Genomic DNA, 6,268 nt, shown 5'->3' with positions numbered 1-6,268 from the left:
CGCAAGCTTGGTACCACCTGCAGACAAGCCAGGACTTCTCCTGCTAGCCAGACAGACTTTCTCCTCCTCAGCATTATTCAAGCACTGGCAGGAAGCCCTGGACAATTTGCACCAGCAACTGGCACAAATTTAAATTGAATTGAGTGATCAAAAGGCACAGTTTGTTTAGGCATAAGACCCAGGCATGGGTATTGTATGTGCTGGGTGGGCTCCATGGTGTATAAAAGCCACGTGGGCAAAGAAAGTTGTTTTTATCATGTGTTTATGCATTTCAGACCCTTTCACCGTTACACAGAGCTGAAACCCAGTGGGGAGGGCCAGTGTCTGTTGGCACAGCACCTGCGTGGATGGGGATGAGGGGCAGAAGCTGCCTGTGAAGGCAGGTGTAACGCTCCTGGGATCCCAGCTGCCTCTTGATCTCTCAAGTTTAGGGGTCCCGTGCCGTGTAGGACACATCCACTGCACAGTTGCACCTTCCTGGCTTTCCTGACCCAAGGCAACACAGCTGCCAGGAGTATTTTCAACCATCCCATGAATCCGGGCGGAAGCAGGCTGTCAATATTAACGGTTTGATCCTCCTCCACGGATCACATCCTGCTAGGACACAGCCATTGCTTGAACGGGACCAGGACCTAAGGGCAGTATGTCTTTAAACTACAAGCTGTGCCTTAAAGCCTTTAGCACAAGAGGTCTCAGCCCAGGACAAGACCACCCAAAACCAACACTGCTAGCAAAAAACACTGCATTTGTTTGAGAAATAATAAAAATCAGGGTCAGGCTTTGAAAGGTTTAGTCGTCAGGTTAGGCTGACCCCAGGAGCTGTGGGGAAAAGAAGGAGGGTTTTGCTGGAAGAGGGACTGAAGAGCAGGCAAAAGGCATGAAAAATTCATGGTAGATGCTTTGAGAAAAGTACTTAAAAATAGAAGTCTCTAATAACAATCCTGCTTTGGAAAGATTATGGACTAAAAATCACCCTCAGTTCCCACACGGGTTGTTATTTATTTGACCAGCTGAATTATACTACAGTATTATAAGTACATGTTTTTCCACTATTGCTATGCTGGGGAATTTCCTGGTGGCAGCTACATGAGAGGGTTGGTTGTGTAATAAATCCCTGTCAGTGGAGCGCAGGCACGTATGCCGGGGTGGCACTGCCTGGGCTCCAACCTGATCTCAAAGGGCAGCAGATGCTTTGGGCAATTACAGCTCAGATTCCCCAACATTTTCCCAAATGAGCAATTACATCCCACAGCTTGGCCGGGCAAAGAGCCCAAGGGGACCGCTCCAGCCTGGAGGAGACAGGCAGGCGGGTGGCACTTCTCCAGCGTGCTCCCACGTGCTGGTGGAGAAGGTGCAGAACCCAGCTTGGATCTTGCCTGCCCGGGGCCCAGCAGCTCAGCCCACGGCTCCAAGCAGCGCTGAGCCACATTCCCGGCTTGTTCCGACGCTGCTGCGGGCGCCGGTGCCCTCCTTCCCTGCCATTTCTTCCTGCTTCTCCCAGCACAAAGCCTCGGAGCCTGCAGACATGCCCTGCCCCACTGATCACTTTGCCCTTAGCTGCACCCAGCCCTGGGAAATCCGGCTGCCCACGGGAGGTTGCGCTGGCTCATCAAACAGCTACGTTTTCAAGTAAAGGCATGAGCAGTTTAGCTTTTATTAAAGAGAAAGGCGCTCCACCTGCATTCACTCTTTAGCCTGCACGAGAAGTCACATCACCGTGACGCACCTTCTCCCCCAGATGAATGAAACCCCTTTGCTTCATCTGCAGCTCCTCGTCCCCCAGCTCCTGGGCTCCTCACTGCCCTTTGCAGCGTGCAGGACGGCAGAAGATACTGCAAAGCCACTCAGCAGCAAACCCACCAGCATTAGCATCTCCTGAAACAACTGGGACGCTTCAGTCTTTGGCAAACTCAGGCAGATTTTGTCTGTTTTGCATTTTAAAGTGACTGTACTGGCTGGAGCTATCTGAGAGGCCTCAGGCATGAGCAATGTAGGATCAGACTCTCCCAAATAGTCCTCCACACTCAGAAGACCAGATGCCTGCAGCAGGAGAAAGCCAGCAGGAGAGGCCCGGGGAAGGGGCAGGGGTGCGGTGGCTTTGGGTCTCAGGCAGAGAGGAGCAGAGGAAGCTGCTGGTCCTCAGCCAGGCCCGGGACAGGGATCAGGCCCAGGGCCAAGTGAGAGGCAGTGGCACGTCCTCCTGCCTTCTCCTTCCAGCTCCATCCACCGTCCCTTCCTGCCTGCTCCCGGGCTGCTCCCCTGCCCCAAACTGTCATACCCTGGCTGCAGGGCAGTCACTACGTCCCCTGCCGCTGTGACAGCAAGGAGACGCTGGAAGAGAGGCCATCAGGCTGTGAGCATGTGGGAGGCAGATTATTTTCTCTTATTCCGAGCCTCACATGGATTCACGCCTGGGCTTTCTCTTAGAGGAAATAATTCCTTGGCTACACTGCTCTGTGCCTTCAGGGATGCAACCCAGCTGGGAGAGGGGCTGAGGGAAGTTATTTCTCCTCTCCCCTGCTTTCTCCCTCTGACCCAGCCGGTTTAAAAGGTGGCTTGAGGCAGAGCTGCACCTGCCGCTGCTGCCACGGGCAAAGGTGGGAGACAGCCGTCGGGGCTTGGGGTGTGCGGGAAGCCGGCATCTCTCTCGCTTAGCCACGCCGCAGCAACTCGTGATGTGTTTCTTTCCCCAAGAACCAGATCCCATCAGCTGTAAACAACAGGCAAAAAACACTTGTGTTATTGCCCAAAAAGAGGGAGTTTCCCCGCCAGGCTGGGAGAGAAGAGTAACAAATCCTGCTGCCAAAAATTTCAGAACTGGGAAACATTTCCTAGGCTTCGAGCATTTGCAAAACTACAAAGTAAATACAGATTCCCTGGTGGGATGCTCTTGAGCAAGAGCAAAAGTAAAGGATGCTACGTGGTCCTGCCTCCACATGCTGTGTTATGGAGAAATGGGAATCAGGGCATGTTTTACAGCCTTAAGAGCACTGGCTCACTAACAGGGCTGGGAGAGAAAGCAGATGTGGTCCCAGATTTCATCCTTATGGAGACCTGACATTCAACAGCAGATGAGCAGCTTCAAGGAGAAAAGTAGAAAACAAACCAAGATAGCCTTTCTTTTCTTCAGTGCCTGACCAAGGACTGTCATCTGCTGTGTTGATCCGCAGGGCTCTGCTCACCCTCAGAAGCACTATGGGGTGCCCAGCCTAAGAACAGGGACCTTTTTTGGCAGGTGGGTACCTCTTAGCTCCTGGGCTGTTAACCCTGCCCTGAAACCCAGGAAGAACAGCAGGCTTCAGAGCTTGCCCATTTTAAAGCCTTTTAAGTCCTGTTTTCAACAGAAAGGCATTTTCAAGTTGTCACAGAGACATGGAAACGTAGGACAAGAGGGAATGGAAAGGTCAGAGCTTCACTGCCTGTCCCTGACCCCAGCTGAGGGTGGCTACACTGTCCCGGCGAGACTGACTAAGGAGAGCCTTCCTTCATGGCCTTGCCATAGAGCTTCACCCACCACAAAGCTTTCCAAAACAGAGAGCTTATTTTTAAAACCCTGAGTTCTCTGCGTCCCCTCCATCACCCCTAGACTAAACAGCAGCAATTCCTCCCACCCTTCCTTGTAAGTCATGTTTTCTAAACCTCTTTATCACACATGCTGATCTCCTAAATGCTCTCACTTCTCAGAGCAAGGTCCTCGGCGGCAGGAGGGTGGCTGGGCTTCCTAGAGCAGCACACCAGGGCTTCCTCTCACAAGACCCAACTGAGGCAGAAGTCAGAGCTTCTCAGCAGTTTGAGGTTTTTTGAGCTGAGTCACTTGCCAGCCCATAGCTATGCTCCAGATGCATGTTAAAACTTTCCCTTTCTTTTCCCTGCACTGGGTGATGCACAACGTGTCTCTCGGGCTTGCTTCAGCATCTCAGCAGCCAGGAGAAAGGTGGTCCCAGGTCTCAACTCTGACGTTATTAATAAACACCTCTCACATGCAATGCTAAAAACACCCTCCCCACAATCAGCCTGGAAAGCAGAGAGTAATTTGGCTGCATTATTTACAGCCCCCATTGCCGGGAAGCTTTTTATTGCGGTGTTGTCTCAGCTGTCCTCTTGCTCACAGCGGTGGGGGCACTCACAAAGCATGACCCAGGCTGGACTCACATCCTGAGGCAGCAGAACAGGAGATAAAGAGAAGGGAATGAAGCTCACTGGCCCCTGCCTGGACGTCCGAGCTGGGATTACATACCCTGTGCGGTACAGCATCCACTGCACTTCAAAGTTAAAAACAGTCAGTGCATATTTCCCAAACCCACAGTGAGGAAAGGAAAGGGATATAGGACCATAGCACCTGCCAGAGTGATTCCCCGACTTTATCAAGACCAGAATTTGGCCTTAATGATGTGAGGAAGTAGAGAAACCTCTCTATGCTACTCCACAGGCAGTGATGCTCGGACTAACTGTCCTGAGATTTCTTTCCCTCCTGAATGATCCATTAGCAGGACTCCAGGAACCCGTCTGGGTCTCATGCTTTGATTACTCTCCTGACTTGCAGGCTATGTCCTCACATCCATGACGTGTGCCCAGAAATCTGCTCCACCCTGTGTTTATCCAGCCCTGACTGCTCTACGCAGCCCTCCACGAGGAGATATGCGCTCATTACAAATATTTACAAAGCAGCAGAATGCATCTATCTATCACAGCACATTTCTGTCGACAGTGCCACCAGCTCAGCCAAAACTGAACAAGAAGTGCTCCCCCATTAGCAGGAGAGAAGCTGGATCCAGGTGGGAAGGCAGCTGTGGAACGGGTGTAGGGACAGAAGGCTACGGGACGCTACGGCCACATTAGCAGGGCTAGAGTTGTCCCACAGGGAGAGTTAGGCAACAGAAAGGGGTAGGGAGCTGCGCTGCCCCGTACCACGCTGGGGGAAGTTTGTGGGGGTGTTCGCTGGTGGAAGGGAGCTGCTGCTCTTCCACAGGAGCAGGGAGCTTGCTGAGCTGTACCAGCCCCGAGGCTCACTGTGGTTTCAAGGTATTACAAGCCCCTGTGGTAGCCAGCAATGGACTGAGGCTCTCTGGCCCCATACACCCTGGTTCATCCAGTCTTCAGAAGTCAGAGATTAAGTGAAGCTCTGAATCACAAGGTTTAATTCCTTTTCTTGCAAATTTCTTGTCATACATGACGGTAATGCTTGATAATTACATGCGCCAAGTCATTGTCCAAACTGTTAAAATTAAATTACTTCCTGGGACAATAAGTTCCATAATGAAACATAACTTAAATTAAGATGATGATAATAATCATTTTATGGGATCTCCTTCCCCTCTTGTTCATGTCACAGAGAGACATGGGGGGGTCAGGAAGAACAGCAGTTCTTGCTCAGCTTTGTCTAGCATGCTCCTCCTTCAATACATGTCTGTGAAATCACCTCTTACTCAGCTTTACCACAGTCCCATTTGCTTTCATCTCTCTTCAAAGGAGATTCCTCCATGCTTTTGATTATCCCGGTCATACTTTCTTATTTCCCTCCAACGCTGAAGCAAGCAGATGACCAGCACATGACTGCCAACTCATTTCACCCCTTGCATTCCAACTGTCCTTCAGCCTCCTAATAGCTTTTTTTTTTTTTTCTTTTAAATGCCATGAGTCCTCACTGAGGGGTCTAGGATGACTCCACACCGAGTTTTTTAGTACTCTGGAGGGGCTACTCCCAATCGGAAGGAATTCCAACTATGTTCTTACAGAAGACAGATCTGGGTCACTCACTCTGCAGCCATCCGGCAAGAGATCTGGCTTGCTCATCTCTGTTCCTTCGGGGCCTTTCTGTATCCTCCAGCGCAGTCTCCTCTCGCTATGCTATTAGCATGGACTTAACATTGTTCTCTGTAGAGCAAGTCCACTCTCCTGTTTTCAACTCATTCCAGCTCACTGTTGGCCACAGGGTTCCCAGCTCTCAAAAACACATTTTAACAATAGCTGGAAACTGAAGTCCTGCACGCAATCTTTTATTTTAACAGAGTACATTTTTCTTCCTGTTAGATAACATATCTCCTGGAAAAAGAACCTAACATTTTCAGATCTGTTCCTGACCCTCCATCCTTATTTAACATTGATGAATCTGCATGGGAATGATACTTTCCAGGTCGTTCAGAGGACGATGGGAGGCATAAATTAACAGGTCCTCATACAGCACTTCAGCTGAACATTGCAGAAGTGAAATAATTAAATACCTGTCAGCTGGTCCTGCTTAAATAGAGGGACACATTTCTGAACACTG

Source organism: Pygoscelis adeliae, unplaced genomic scaffold (assembly GCF_000699105.1).
Source record: "Pygoscelis adeliae isolate BGI_AS28 unplaced genomic scaffold, ASM69910v1 Scaffold114, whole genome shotgun sequence".
In the NCBI taxonomy this organism is placed as follows: domain Eukaryota; kingdom Metazoa; phylum Chordata; class Aves; order Sphenisciformes; family Spheniscidae; genus Pygoscelis; species Pygoscelis adeliae.
This window is presented reverse-complemented; position numbering follows the sequence as displayed.